This window comes from Camponotus vicinus, unplaced genomic scaffold, assembly GCF_025532165.1.
Source record: "Camponotus vicinus isolate PSW18456_S1 unplaced genomic scaffold, iyCamVici1.0 SCAF_9, whole genome shotgun sequence".
Lineage (NCBI taxonomy): Eukaryota > Metazoa > Arthropoda > Insecta > Hymenoptera > Formicidae > Camponotus > Camponotus vicinus.
This window is the reverse complement of record NW_028141981.1, coordinates 5,812,536-5,829,565: the sequence shown is the minus strand read 5'-3', so window position 1 is coordinate 5,829,565 and position 17,030 is coordinate 5,812,536. Positions and strand designations below refer to the sequence as shown.

The 17,030-nt window shown below is 39.2% G+C and overlaps 1 protein-coding gene across 4 annotated transcripts in view; it reads left to right on the top strand.

Annotated features, from left to right (window-relative positions):
• Positions 1-2,639: 2,639 nt before the first annotated feature.
• LOC145976494 (uncharacterized) overlaps positions 2,640-17,030 on the top strand; it is a 304,704-nt gene continuing 290,313 nt past the window's right edge. For all 4 annotated transcript variants that reach the window (XM_083107612.1, XM_083107608.1, XM_083107607.1 and 1 more), the window contains exon 1: positions 2,640-2,694. The gene's annotated coding sequence lies outside the window, so the exon portion shown is untranslated. The remainder of the gene's footprint in view (positions 2,695-17,030) is intronic.

Genomic DNA, 17,030 nt, shown 5'->3' with positions numbered 1-17,030 from the left:
AGTAATAGTAATGGAGAAATCAAATCGTGGAAGTTATTAATGAAGCATTATATTAATGATCTGTAATATTCATATGTGGATAATATTTCTTTAGAATTTTTGCATTCGAAATATAATTATCACGAGAGATATATTCTTGAATATTAATAAGCTACAGAGTATAATCTCTCGTTTTTTGTGCGAAAAAATTTGAGACACGCGGTCACTATTGTGAATGTTATAGATATCGTAGTTCTGCAATTTTAAATCTATGTCGATGTACATCGGCCGAAATATTGTCACGTATCGCGAATGCTATACAGCCAATTTAGAATGGCTCTGCCTTCGCGGTAGATATAAGTGACCTTTTTAACCGCGGTCCGTTACGCATAATTTACGTTCATTATCTTTAATGGGCTGGCTATTAGAAGGGGCGCGAGTAATAGTATGGCAATACCACTAATGCTTCCGCCCTCTCTTGCCCTGTCTCTTCTCTACCACCATTTTTCTACCGGCACACTTAAACGTCTACTCAATGCAAATAATGGCCGGTAGTGGAAGAATATTGTTTCTTGCGCGAAAGAAAGTAATGACCACGGGAGGTACGGAAACCGGATACATCCGGAATTATATCGGGAATTGCACGTCAAGCGTTTTCCAAGAGAAACTTATTGCTTCATCTATAGTCCTTCTCGAAAGAATAGTGAGATTGCAGGACGTTGTATTTCTTTGAGATTCTTCGGCGTATCGGGGATCGGCTTTTCTTTATAAAAAATTGATTTGATCAAATGTCGTTTTTTCACATTTAAATGAAGCCAATTACATTGCTGAAAAATTTAAACTTTAAACTATAATATTATTTCATCAAAATTAATTTCATTATTTTAGCAAAATATCAATGACTCTGTCTCAATCAATATTTCAGGAATGCATTTAATTATTAAGGAGCAATGATTAATAACATATATACCAATGAAAGTTTACAAAATTTTTACACTTTGTAAAGGCTGCTGCTCAGAACGCGTCGCGACGCACCCCGACAGACATCCCGGTGGACATCCCGGCTACGATGGTAGCGTTCAGGACGCAAATACCTCCGAACGTCCCTCGGGCTGTCACTTAGTGTCCTAAAGAAATAACATTTCCTTCTCGCGCATCAAGCGCGCGCCATTGTCGTCATCCTCGTCGCCGTCTCGACGATGTCTTTCCCGAGGACGACAGCGGGATAGCGTCGCGGTTTCCCGTCCCGTCGCATTTTTATTTCGCCGCAAGGCCAGCCCCAAGTCCGACGAAGGATGGGACACGATGAAGGGAGGGCGGGAGGATAATCGAGAGAGGGAAGAGGACGGAATCTACCCTCACGCTAGGCATTGCACAAGTGTCAGCCTGAATAATACATGTCCGTTGCAGCGAGTATACGGCCTGACACGGACTGTTCCGCATACGTACCTACGTATATGTATACGATGAACGATATACATATATACTGTTGCACGCGTCGCGTTTACATATGTAACGATCGTACACGGACGTATTTCTTTCCCCTCGCCCTCCTTTTTCTCTCGTTTCGCCCTTGTGCTCTCTCTCTCTTTCTCTTTTTCCCCCTCTCTCTTCTCCTCGTTCCTGCAGTTACTCGGCAGGTCCTTTGACAAGCGAGTTTACGTTATCGCGCAAATCGCAGCGCTGGCATACATATGTAGGCGCGTGTAAACGGCAGGACGTGTCACGGCCGTCATTCTCGCGAGAATGACGACGGCGACGACGACGACGAGATCTCCGCATCTCGTCGTAGGTCGACATCCGGTGTATGTGCGGGTTTACGGAATATATTCCACGGAAGATACTTTGCTCTTTGGATAATCGGGAGAAAGAGAGAGAGATATATATGGAACATGAAAGCTGACTTGGTTGAAGCTAACTACATTCGCGAAATTGCACGTTTGTATAAACCTGAAACTTTCGATTCCGCGTAATCCGCATCTAATGGAGATGTGATAATTGAATTTGCCAGGTATTGCGGACGCTAATAATCGTTGACGGTAGTCGAGTTTGCCAGGTATTATACACATCAATGGTCATTGATAGTTGAGCTTATCATTATGGACACCGACGATTATTGAAATGTTTATTATGATAGCAATGTAAATGCGTTGAATTATAAATGTGTTATTAAATGCATGTATACATATATACAAGTATAGTTATTATAACGTAATCTTGAGTAATTGCTTCCTCTCATCTTCTTACATCTCTATTAAGCCTAAATGAATAATTTCTTAAATTATTGAAACACTGTCATCTCGATCGTTGTTTCGATTTAGAAAATATTTCAAACGAAATTATATAATATGATAGAAGATGAAGAGGATGCGAAAAATATTTAAGCGACGCGAGTAGTTGTTATCCATTGTTATTATGAAATTTGAAAAGTTACATGAACGGAAATGTAAATTAAATTCTGTTTTAGTTTTCCTTTCTCGAACGATATACATATCGCAAGCAACTCTTTTATTTTTGTCGAATCTATCGGTCTTGTTTAGTCACGTGCGTCTAGCAGAATTGACCGTACTTTATTCTTGTGGTAGTCCACTCGACTCCATCGTCGTCGTTTCTATTTCCGATGTTCCGACTAACGTTCGCTTTCATTGTGTGTGTTGCAGGGATTACGTTCGACGTGAATTGGATGCAGTGACGTCATCGGGAGTTAGCTCCACGGTAAGTAAAGTTATTCATGATTCCCTTGGTTTCAATTGAATACAGGCAAATTGTGATTCAGGCACTTCAAAACGTACACGAGTTTGACTGATTAGAACTTTTATAGTGAAAAGACTTTAGATACGCGCCTTGAATACACATTCCAGTCAAAAGCTAAAGATCGGATATGAGATTATCAATTTATAAGATAAAATGACGTTTCCTTGATGTGACATGGAAGGCTTCAAAACATAAGAGTAGTTTAAAAAAGAAATATACTATTCTCTTTTTTTAAAAATTTTAGAAAATCATTCTTTAAAAAATTATTAAATTTTAGTTTAGTTTTAACTTTGAAATGTTTCTAAGTTAAAGTAAATAGTCACAACATTTCTTAGTGACTATTTAAATTTAGAGAGATTTTCCAAAAGAGATATTTTTTTTTAATTAAATTTTTTCCGAGATGAACTTAGTATTTTTTGTGAAGCGCCATCGATATATCGTGTGTTTAGAAAAGCGTCGGAGACCTAGGATTCCGTTTGCTCGGCTTCCGCCCTCGCGGTAAGTAAAATACACCATAACAGGGTTAGGCGGGCTATGAATAAATTTAGCACGACGACAGAGATTATAGAGCGAAGAGTGAAGAAAAGAGAGAGAAAGAAGGTAGAAAGGAGGGAGGGAGAAAAGGAAAGCAATAATATGTGAGAGAGCAGACATTTTCAACATGTGAACTTATTCCTCTTCTCCTCTTGCGATGACGTTATCGTGCAAACCTCTGCTACGTGGAGCTTCAAATCGCACGCATACACGCCCGTAAATGTAAGCCCCGTGTGCGAAGCGTCTGCAAGCTCACGACGAGAAAGCCTCTCGACAAAAAAATACGATGAGAGAAAAAGAGATAGGAAGGAACGCGTGAAAAAGCGAGAGAAAGAGAGGGAAATGGAGAACGAGAAGAGACGGAGATGGTCGCGCTCGAAAACATTTACAGCGAATCGGATTAACGCGGGTATTTAATCCCGCTCGCGGCTTTCTCGTCGGCGAGATAAAAAGGGGACAGGTAAAAAGGGACGCGAGAAAGATTGCGCGCGCGACGCACACAGAACAGAACAGAATCGCGGGCATAAAGGGTTTTTCCAGCGTGGAGCAGAGTACGAGGCAGAAAGAGAAGGAGAAAAGGGAGAGAAGGAGGAAACGCATAGTCTTCGGTGAAATCTCATCTCTTTAATGGGAGCAGCTTCCGCGACGAGCGAAGCTGCCTTTCGAGAGTTTCGTCGAATATCGGAGTTTCTGACTGATAACCTAAGCGTCGAGCAACAGCGCGAAAAACCGCGAGAAATTCGTTCTATGATTTAATTTGCGCTTCGAAGAAGCTGGAAGGGAGATTTTTAATCACGTTAAAAAGGCGCGAGATGGGCGTCTTACGGCATTTATCGCGCGTGACTGTTAATCTCTTTTAAAAGCATGGATATAAATCCTCGATATTTCACATCTTGCTGCTTCTATTCTTAATATTTTTATAAAATAATTCGTATACGCGGGAATCATTGTTACGTTTAATTAAAGAAAGTTATAATTCACTGTGCATAATATTATAGAAATATATAAGAGAAACATTACTTTTTGGTACGCGTAATACGTATGTCTTTATTATATCGCAGTATATATGAAAATTACTTTTCCAATACTTTTTAATTCATCCAGTTAGAAATCGCTGCCTCTTAATAACGACTCCTGGTTAACGTAGCTCATTTACTTTGAACAGATTTTGCACAGCGTATAGACCTACGAATAAAACGTCAAAGAAAAACGACGGTTCGCGTGAGGCAGCCGAGATCTCATTTAAGAAATCGCAATTTTCCTTACGTCGTTCCTACACGATTTCTCACCCCGTGCCGCGCGTCTGTCGATATGTTTCACATACCTTGTAACTACGTACGCTGTTTCGACCCGCTCGCCGTCTCGCGCCTTCATCGTACAGCCATATGGGACGACAGGCAAGCAGAAGCGAGCGCGCCGAGCGCGAGGGCGCAACATTTCCTTCCGTTTCCATCAAATTGTATAGCTAAGTCGAAACATTCGGTGGGAGCACGTATTGCTCCGACATTCACCCGCACTCGGCTACTAGCTGCTTCACGGCGGGCATTCGCAATTTTGCTTTTCTCTCACCTTTCACCCTTCCGGTTTTCTCACTCTTCGCTCTCTCCCTTATCCAGCATTTCGCGCTCGTATTCCGCGCAAGACTGATGGGAAACGTTGCCTTTACGTCTTATCGAGAGCCAGTCGGCGGCGATAGTTGTGACGGCCCGATTTCGTGCCGTGGACGCTCGGGTTCGAGAAAACCCGATGAAAAATGACCGGGTCAGATCGTGCACGGGGCCGGCTTATTCGCGGGCCCATTCGCGCAAAAGGCCGCGAAGAGTGATATGTGATCCTAGACAACTCATAAATCCAGTATCAATATCGATTCATCGTTTTTCCTCCTTTTTTGCCTCCTCTCACGTTTTCCATAATTATTTATCTGTAAAATAAAAATAGTTAGGGTAGTAAAATTTGTGTTTAAGTCAATATGATCAATTATATATATAATAATAAAAGTCAAAAGAGTCGGGAAATTTCACCGACAAACTATTATCTTCTAATAAAAATATGTGTATACATTGCTATTTGAAAAAGAAATTAAATTAAATTAAAAACGCAGAAATATTAAGCTTCGAGAGAAGAAAGTAATCAATAATTTTAAATAATTTGAATTCAATAAGTGACATTTCAATATTAATGCACTTTTCTTCAGAGCAAAGAAAATACTTTAATCTTGTTACTTTTTCCATAGCAAAGTATATCTTTGTTATTATTAACGTCAGTTTTGGTAGCTTAGACTTAATATTAGGCATTCTGCCAAGTGTTCTTTGCATATTTCAATCTATTAAAATTTGATTCACTATTTCACTTTATCATTCAATCAACAACGCAATTCTTTTTACGACAGTTTGTCTTTATCGGTGAGACTTTCAAGAGGAAGCGAAAGTAAAAGCTCTTTCATTCTTTTTCTCTCTCCTTCAAAAAACGGAAGCGTTTAAACGTGATACCTGCTTAATTGCCGGAGCTTTTGTAAGCGAAACGAGGCGAATGTTGGAAAAGAGGACGACAAAATCAGTGAGAAGAGGAGGAAAAGAGAGGCGGAACGATACGATGTTACCGATGTCGAGAAGAGCTCGCGGGAATGTCCATTGCTAACGGGCATTTGTATGTAAATGGCCTCATAGTTGCGAAAGTCTCGTCGAAAGCAGCACAACCGGGCAGAGTGAAGCTAACGAGACCGATCGTCTCGGGGCGGGAAAAAGAAGAGACACCGGCGGCAAAAAGAGGACGCCGGGGTGAGGAAATAAAACGATCGCGCGTTTGAGTTTGAAATCGCGTCTGCCGTTAATGTTCCTCCGACTGTTTCCCCTTTTCGCTGTCTTTTCCTGCTCTTTGCGCGGACCAACATCTATTTCCTACGTTGCTTCTGTCGACAAAGCTCGAAACTTCGTTCACCGACCGTCTTTTGGAACAATTCGCCATTTCCTGTCGGACAGATAGTCGAAGAGCCGAGTGGATAAATAAGACACGTCGCATTTTCACGAGAAACAAGTTGGGCTCGTAAATATATTATTGTTTTTCATTGTACAGCATATCATTTTTTTGGAAATCGTTTACTAAAACTGACGTAGAGAGAGGGATAAATAGTCGACGCGTAAAATTAAATCGTACTCTCTACTCCTTTAAATCGATATAATCTAAATATATATATTTTTTATCTACCTATTGCTTTTGATACACATGTGTGTTTGTATTTTTGACAGCATCTCTATTACACCATTAGATGATAATTTAGTACAAAAAGGCAATATGTGTAGCATTCGAAATAACATAATATTTCGAAAATAGGATATTTATCATCGTTACGTAATTCTTCTCTTATGTCACGAATTGTCATTGGTTTGATATTTACGATAACACGCAGGACTTTATATTCGATAAAGCATTTCCACGTTCGATTACATCGAACGCGAGATACAGAACGCGGATCTGGACCGAATCCACGTAGCTGAATAAATCATTGATACCCGATCGAATCGCTCGCGGATGAGATACAAAATAACGCGAAGACTAAACGCGAATTTATATACGGCGCCGTATATTTATTTAGGATGCGGAATTTATATTTCTTGCCGGACAGGCGGTAAAGCGAGATATATGAAGCCGTCCCTAAAAGCTGGTATGCCAGTTTACAGTCGCATAGTAGCGGCCAGCCGAAGGAGTACGTGCGTGCGACGTGCACAGGACGGACTTGTCCGGCAAATAGTTGGAAGCTCCCTCCGAGACCGTATATCATCCCGACGGGATTTATGCAACTGGCACGCATTGCACACATACACACACACACACATATGCAAATACATATATACACGCATATATATACGCACGCACGCACGTTTGTTCGTGTCGGCTTAACTCAAGGTGGCAGCGCGTACGCTGTTGATGACGATGCCTCGGCGACGCGTTGCCAGCATCTCACCGAGTGCCACATTGTAACCAGCGATATAGGATTACCTCTATTCGATGTAGAACGTGAGCGCGAGGCATGTGGAGAGACACGTCAACTTAAATTTAATCAATTAAGTACACCGACGTACGTGTGTGAATGCGTCTCGCGGGACAATATACTTATCGTTCGCGATGTATTCGCATCGCGGCGTTCCTGCTATTCTTAGTTTCGGTATTTTCTCACTTTGTTCGGTAATGAGGTTATGGACCGATGGATGGATCCTTGATTTCGATAAATCGGCAAACGTAGCGTGAGCCTGTAAGCCTCCCGTGCGTTTATAAGCTCGCGCGATGAACACGCCTCGCGAATGGCTGACTGACGTGAATCCGTAATTGTATTCCTCGTGACGTGCGAATACATTTTAGCCGATTGCATTGGATTATCTATTCCCGACGCGCCTATACAAGCCCCTTGTAACGCCGATGTTAGGTTAAATGGAATAATAGCCCTGCGCGCACATACGACGTATAGGTAAGAGAGAGAGACACAGAGAGAGAGAGAGCGAGAGAGAGGGAGAGAGAGAGAAGAGGGGTTTATCCGGAGTTGTCTTTTAATATCGACATACGCGCTCGAATGGCGGATTCACGCCATTGAACGAGTAATGAATTGCCATTAACGTTGGTGTAGCATGGATCGGCTGATGCGTTTGCAACTCGACTGATTGCCGCGTCGACATCGTTGCGATGGATTTATGCGCACAATGTTGAATTTGAAAGTCTTGTTAGTGTCGCTTTTCTATAATATTGCGAAGATTTTAATCATCGAATTAATCAGGAAATTGCAACAGACAACTTTCTGTTCGAATATTTACGGTGCAATTATGATTAAATCGATACATTATCGATTTTCTAAAATGTTTTATTATCTATAAAATTAAAAATGCATTCTTCTTTTTATGTATTTGTATTAAATGCGTGAAGAAAATTGAATGATGAGAATATTAATTCAATCTAGTTGTTGCAATAGTATATTACTATTGTATTATTACAGACAATTATATAGATATGGAGCATCATAATTTTTTATCGGCGTCAAATTCGAAGATGTTTTCGTTAACCTGCAATGTAGTGATTTGTCGAGTGTATATTTCGAGCATTTTATTCTTTAGAATTTTCCGCTGCGACAATCGGGGCATACGTAACGTATTATGGTCGAAGAAATAAAACGGAGTAGTAGAGATAAGGATACTACGCGCAGGCAGAATATAGCGAGGTAGAATGACAGTGCGATAAAGCCGTAGACAGCGAATCGGTCCCGTGTAGCCAATCATTGGGGGATCCTCCCATTCCCTGTTTAATCGTCTCAGCAACCTGGGTTCCGGCGGGCCGATAATGAATACGCCCCGTAGTGCAGTTAGGTACATCTGCAACCGACCATCGAGACATTCTCCGTGCGCGAAAAGGCCTCGGCAAGGAACGTCCGTTTCGCTGCGCGAACGTCTGCGAGAGAGGAGATGGTTGTCCTGAAACTCTATCACCGATGAATATTACTATGGATTTCTGTTCCACGGAAATTATGTAGAATTATCGTCGACCAAGTTTCGAGAATCGGCCAAGCTCGCGTTTGGAAAATTTTCTCGTCACATTCGATAAAATCTCTCAGCTTTCGCGATAGAAGAATATTATATTTAATCATGCTAGATATTGCATCAAGGATATTATATTTAATTATTTCATTTTGCATCAAGCGTATTTAGATATAATTACATCTATTTATAAGCTTTCATGAGAAAATTATGTATATTTATTTATATTAGAGAACTCATGTATATTTGATATTTGAGAATTCTAAATTCATTTCTGATTACATACACTAATCTAGTTTTTCGATTAATCGTAACCGATGCGTTTGGCAACTCCTCCTGTCGCTCTATTAAAGTAACATTGTTTCAAGACTCAGATTCGTCGGATAAAAATCGCGGATGACTCAGTCGCTCGCTAACTCGAGTCACATATACCTGGGAACGTTGCCAAGTTTGCTTAAAAGCGAGCGCATCAGTTCTTCACCAAGTTTAAGTATCGATGAATTCCGATCGAAAATTTATTCCGAAAATAATAAGCGTAAAAAAAACCGACGAGGACCGAGTTTACTTTGAACCGCATTTAAATGTCTCTCATGTAATAATACACTGTTTTCCCATCTCTGCGATATTCCGTTTGCTCTGCGAACGAGTTCTAGAATGTAATGTCGATTTTACCGGTACGAAGATGGGGTAAATCGCGCATGCACTACGTGCATACATCGGAGGACAAGATGCGACCGCCTCAGGCGAGATGCATCAAGATGAGTGAGGCGAGCATTCTCGTGCTCCGAGATTGCTCCGGGCATGATTTACGCCGAAACAAAGTGACGATTTCGCAGATGGTTCGACGTAGTGTCGCGCGTATCTAATGGTGCCCGTACGTGCAATTACGCTAACGGTTGAGGGCTGCGGGGATGAATTGCGCGTGTTACAGGGCGATCCGAGTGGAGGGAAATGGTCTATTCGAACGGCCGCTCTCGTGTACCGCGACTATATCCTGCCATCGTTTAATGAACGTGAGCAATTGCACGGGAATCTCTAATCAGATTTTACAGCGTGATGTTTTCCTTATTTTCGAATAAACGTTTGTAATCTTTAATTATACATAATTGAATTGCACGAGTATATTTGACACTTTATACATATTTTGAATATTGTCGAAAATCGGTTCTAAATTTCTGTCGAAACTTCAAAAAAAGAGAAAAAATTATAAAAAATATATATTAAGAAATATTTGTTCTTACTTAAAAAAAACATGCTATTGTTAAATTACGGTTGAACGAGAATTTAAAATCAATCCATATCCGATTTAAAGCTTACGTTCAAGTGCTATTTATTAGGTATGTTGATTGAAACGTCTGTGATAGATAGGATACTTGGGTCGTTTTGCGAATGCGTGTTTATTTCGACATACGATGTATAGTTTACATATATATGTAGCAATGGTCTCTAGAATTCTGCAGGGACAGTAGTCGCATCTGCGACCTGTGCGTGTACAAGCATTTAACGCATGTCTATGTGACAATTGCATCTATAAATGGTAATATATATACAATACTAAGATAGGGATAATAATGAAAATATAGTGATAATAATAAAAACATGAAAAGAGAGCTATTTTCTTTCTTTTTTCATGTAAGAATATATATATATGTCGCAATTAGCATTTTTATCGTAGCGAAACGGTACAATTGCTTTATAAAATAGTGCATATAGCTTTAATTAACTTTAATTAACTGTTTATAAGAAATATACGTTGTATATTTTTTGTTTTTATATTCTATAATTATAATTATATCATATTTTCTTTCGTAAATTATAATGATTGATATAAAAGAATATTAAAGTATAAAAAGCATTTGGATATATTATAATGCACGATTATATGCGTGTAATCAACGATTACTTCAAAGCTTGAAATATTTTTTTACATATAGTTTTAACATTATTATATTTTTGTTAGCAGGAATGATAGATTATTATCGAGACATAACGTTAAAAAATTATCGAAATACCTAACATCGATGGAACTCGAAGGTAGAAATATCGGATGACCAATCCTTCGGGTATTAATCGACGCGCGCCGCATTCGCCTAGTCGCGTCACGTTGTCGGTATCGTTCATATTCGGTTGCATCCCGCGACAGATTTCGGTTCGATTTCACGAGACGTGCTTTCAATTTCGCGTGCAGGCACGCGTCCGCCGTGATGCTTTCTCTCTTTCTATTTATGAATGTTACGTCGCAACGCGCCGCGATGCAATGCAACGCGACATTCCGCGCGGCTTACCGATTCGCAAACGGATTCGCGCAGTGCGTATTTGCGTGCAAACGAATGCCGTATTCAGACGCAGCCTAGGTATTGCTCGTATTTCAAAATCGATGCTCTTCGTGTCGCGTCGAAATCACATGTGATGCAATGCGAATAGCGTGTTCGTTTTTTCATAGTGCATGTTTCAGTCCGACGTTAAATAGAACCTTTTCTCTTCAAAAGGTAGCAAGGATAACTGTGGGTTTGATTAAAAAATAGATATATTAAAAGAATTTTTTAGACAATAGCTATTTCTTCTCAATAGCTGTAATACTTTTTTCTCCTCTAATTTGTTTCTCCGGTAATCATTACCGCAATAATTTTGTGTCAGAATTGATATTTCTAAGATTAGTATATTTGCATTTTTATTTTGACTATATAAAATTTGATTTATAGAAGAGGCGGTCGACGAATCAATCTTTTTATTATCTCTCGCCAAGATAATTTCTCATAGAGTTTCGAGACTGCACTTGGTATGTCGCTGAGAATCGGAACAGACGTTTTGCTACGTGAGCACGAAACTCGCATGCATGATCCCAGGGGCATGTCAGCTCGATCGGACAAGAATGTCAGGTGGTCGCGTCACGGACCACCGGCTGTCCATCAATTCTGTCCATGGGGTACACGGGGGTCCCCGTCTCTCCTTCTGATTACGTCCGCATGCCCGTTGAATTTCACGTGGAAATTGCGACTTTGTTCCCTTCGGCATTGTCTCTCTTTCTCTTTCTCTTTATGTCTCTCTCGTCCGCCGGGGCTGGTAACCCGACGTCGTCTTACGACGATGGCGATGCGGAGAATAATGAAGTTCTCCGTTACGAAAGATAGCCGCGAGACATCCTGAGAATCTGGTTGGAAGTTAAATTCGATACATCGGTTGCGTCGCACCGGTTTTGCAAGCGTGCGATCGACGTATACACGTAACAACTCCTAGAATCGTTTAAAGCAAGATGATAGACGGTTCAACTATGTGACGTCAGACGCGAACAAGTTTGTCGAAATTTTCGTGAGAAGTTACGCTCTTTTAAAATTATACATCACCATAAAGAAAATTTAAAGTAAAATTAAAAATTGTGTCGAGAATATTTATTCTGACTTGTAAATTTGTTATAGAATATGTGAAAAAAAATTGTCCAATAGCGAATGATAGTTCTTGGCGAAATTATGTTTGGTTAAATCATCATTATTTTGACTGCTTTTTTATAAAAAAAAATAACGATTTCTTTGTAATCTCTAAGTATCATCGATCAAGTACTCATCCTTTAAGTAGTTATCGATTAATTATTCTACTTTTGTTGTTTGAAAATAAATATACAAATTTTTATGTAAAAATAGATTCGATCGTAACATTGATATCACTGCTTCCGGCGTAAAATTTTTTAAGATTATAACAAAAACGCAGCAGAAGTCACAAAAAATGTAATACTTTTTATATTTTACTACGTCATATTATTTTTAAATCTATTGCTATTCTCGATTATTGTTGTCCCGCAAAACAAGGATCCAATTTTTCTGCCTCTCTTTATTCGACAGAACGTTGGTACGTCAAGCGAAACGAACGTCATTCTTCAATTCTTTATGCATGTGGGGCTCACTGTTGGTTCGATGTATGTAGTTCAGTTGCAATTGCAACGTATGCGTCGGCGGAACCCATTCTTTTCTCTCGTCCCCTCCCCCCCGTTCACGGTAGAGCCGTTCAATAATATCTCGCTCAATTTCACTCGATCTTTCGCGATGTTCTGCGAGCCTCGTGCATAAGCTACGGCGTGTTGCATCCTTGGTCTTTCCGTTATCTCCATCGCATCCAGTTTCTTCTTCGACGGTCGCGACTCTCTATGATCTCCGCTACCAACGCTAAGTCGGAGCAATCCGACATATCGATATTGAAATTGCATCTCAATGATGCAACTCCCGTTTCTCTGATCGCTCTGCCAAGTTCCCTCCCTCCTCACCTGTTCTGTCTTTCCTTTTTCATTTTACTTCGCGTCACGCTCGATCAACCTATATTTTCTTTACGCGAGCATACGTAGTTAAATGGGAAGCGTTAAAAACACGCTTACGTGAAAGAGAGAGAGAGAGAGAGAGAGAGAGAGAGAGAGAGACATATTGGCAGAATTGAAAATGAGAAACCGCGCCTGTCACTTTGCATTTTACAACACGGCAGAATCTCGTTAGCCTTCAATAATATTTATCTGCCAGTCATAGTGATCGTTGCGATGATGGTAGGGAACGTATTTGTGCAGGATGCCCGTATATTGTTCGTATCATCGCTAAAGCGCGGTGAGCGCGGTTACAATAGCTATAATTGTATGGAGAGCACGCCCACTAATCAAAATAGCTCCTCTTCTAACGGCTTTAATAATATGCATCACGCATTTAACTCATATAATAATTATCTGTGTGTAAATATGTCAAGAGTTATAATATCAAAAACGTGAAATCTCAAATAGAAACTTTTGTGTCTTTATTACTTTTAAAACATTATACTTTAAATATTATCTTTTATTACAATTTAATTAAATAGAACAATTTATTTAAATAGGATAATTTATATATAATTTAATTAAATAGAATATTAAATCGTTATATACAAGAGCGAAAAAATATCGAGCGTTTAAAATCGGAGGATATTTCCCTTATCGAATAAATGCTTTTATTACTAAAATCTATGTACTAGTATTCTTCATATATCCAATAGCGCTCTAAGTCTGCAAAATAAATATATCCTAGTTTTAATAAAAACTGAAATTTTATTTTAAGATAAAAGAAATTAGATAAAGATAAGATTATCTATTTACAGTTCTTTGAGATTTACAGATCCCTAGATTTTTACCTATTAAAAATTACCGCATCAAATTCGAAATGTTTATAGATAGGAGCAAGCGTCGTGTTGTAAACATCAACGTTATTCGGTATGGCTCGGCTGTTGCCGCCACCATTGGCGATTCGATTGCTACGCGTTATGTTTAAAATTCCGGACGCGCCGGCGTACGGTCCGGGATTTTGAAGCCGGATCTACGACGCCGGTTAACGCGAGCAATATCACAATATTCTCGAGGGAGGCGAGCAACCCGATCGACGCCACTGCCTCAAGACCTCCTCACCCCCGTTTACTTCCGATCGCGGTAGCTCCGACTCGGCCGACTTCTCTTTTTCTTTGTGCTCCCGTGTGTATTTACGTGATCGAATACATAAGCAGATGGCTGGTCCGTTCTTTTTACCTCCCCATCCTCCCTTTTCACCTCGCGCTTCCTTATCCCCCTTCTTCGCGCGCACTCCTTCCTCGAGATCCAGATGGAAATCCAGATAGAATTCGGGTTATTTGCGGGGATATTTTACCTCGGTCGGAGAGTACGGAATAAAACGTCTCGATTTTCTCCCTCGTCTCTCCACGTCTCTACGTCGTTTTATCCTCGATTGGATTTTCGGCGACCGAAGTATGCAACCGCGTCTTCGCTCATAATCTTGTCACCGATAACGACGGGCATCAAGTATGCGTAAAATATAATTGGAAGAGAATGATTTCATTTCTCATCTTGCTACTTTATTATATTGTTTAGAATATTCAGACAATTTTATCCTATGTGCATATGTAAACTTCTTTTAATTGATAATCTTGCTTGCATTTTTTATTATTCACATTACGACCGCAAATTATTCTGTAAGTCGCTGTAAGCTTTCTGTTGCATTTTTCCTTATAGTGAAATATTATTCATAATGCGCGATGAATTTTTTAATTACGTGAAAAGAACATAAAAAGAATAACATGCACGAGACGTAGACTTCGTTCCGATGTATATTTGACATTTTGCAGAAATAGACACTTAATACAACTCAAGCGCATACGTTTTACGATATAAAGAATAATAATTTGCTATTGAAGAGAGATTCAGCCGGCGGGCTTTTAAATGTTACGTTAGACTTGAATTAGTCTACCTACCTAGTTTAGTTACCTTTGGTACTTTAACCCACTTCGCAAACTGGTCGACTAAATTCCGCTATATAAACTTTGGTCATAAACGAAAGATGATATAAAAATTTTAATGCAGAGACGAAAAAAGAAGATGAAGATGGAATAAATGGTGTAGCGATGCAAAAACAGCGCGCGTCATATCATTCATTTAGACAGGTGACTAATAAGCAGCTGCGATTCTGTGCTTACGATGTAGGGATTATACTATAGAGGTTTGTGAATTTTTATGAAAAAAGCTGGATTATTTTTATTATCTCTGGATTAAACAAATCGTGCTAGTAAATTTTGCAACGAAAAACGCGAATTGAGATGCATAGATGATCAATGGCATCAGATAGAGAATGATCGATAGAGAGTGATTAAAATTAAAGAGATAAATGAGCAATAAAATCACAAGAATAACGTATGCGAAACACAGATCTTTATCCGAAACGAGATTATGCAAAATTGATATTTTTTACAGACTCTGTTGCTCGACAAAGTTAGACCCATAATGAATATCTCGTCGCTTTTCAGATATACTTACACACACATCAGCGAGATAACATTATGGCTGCAGGCGCAGGCAGGGCACGTTGAACGATTATCGGTTTAAATATTTCGTGTCCCCTGATTGAATTTTCCGTAACGAAGTGTAACTACGTTACCGGTGTAAAAGCCTGTTAACTTATCCTGCAATGTCTCGACGAATTAACGTCGGCGCACTGCGAAATTTAATTTTGACCTGTATCCCGTTAACGCGGCAGTTACGGAATATACTGGAGAAAGCCATTTTAGATCTCTAACGGGTGAGGCCCGTTGGTCATGTAAATGCAAGAACTGCTTTTGTAAGGGGGTTGGCTACAAGAGAGATAATACCGTTACTTGTGTAAGTTTAATTTAACTGTCCCGGTTCTCTACCTTATATATACAAAACAGTAGACGAGACTTTAGCAGGTCTCCCGTGGTTAAATTAAACTTCTGTCTCTCGCGCGTATGTACATATCTACGTATCTCGATCTTGCACTGATACGTATAAACACAAGAGGAAATACACAATAACAGTCAAGTTAAAGCTTTCCTTGTGCGAGATATATTCTTAAAGAAGCGAATTAAAGTTAGAATGGAGTGTAACGCGATCAAAATGCAAGCGCATTTTCAATAATATTGTTGTGTTTATTTTTTTCATTTTTTAAACGTAATCTATAAGGATCATAGCGAAACAAAAATCGGAATGACAAATTCTTCCCATTCTTATCGCTTTGAATATTTAACATTCTTCATTGTAAAAGCATTTGTTTTGTTTCCGCGTGCACTCGTCTCTTGCTTTTCTTTTCACTCGACTAAAATTTCCATCAAAATTTTCGGAAACGGAAGTGACGGATATGCGAAGTTGAATATTGTAGAAGCCATAGAAATCCAATCTCAAAATTTAATGATTCGCAAAGTTATATCGAATTCACGATTTATAAGATATTTATGTTATAGTATCGATTTTTTTATCCTCTTTGTGATTAATATTAATATAACAATTTTATTGTTATGCAATAGCATTCATATGTGCGTACATCAACTTTTTAGGAGATGTGCAATTTTTTGTAAATTTGCATATGATACATAATATAATAATTTTTAATGACGTAATTATCATGTAGATATTTTGACGGAAATGATAATATACAATTTTTAAGATACGGATTCCTACATCATTTTCATTCGATCAATATTAGCTGTTTCTCCGCATATGCAGGAGGTATATAATTACACTGATATTGATATGGAAAGCATGGCACGTTGATCATCATAATTACGATACGTATTGTATACATGCGTACATACATTTTGCATATTAAGCGTGTAATCCGGGATTGCATAAACATCGTACTGTAGCAGAATTTTTCGCTTGACTGCTGTTCAAATCAATCGATGCGGTTAATCGTAACAGGCAGCTGACGCAATCGGATGGAATTAGATGAAGTATTAATTAAATAA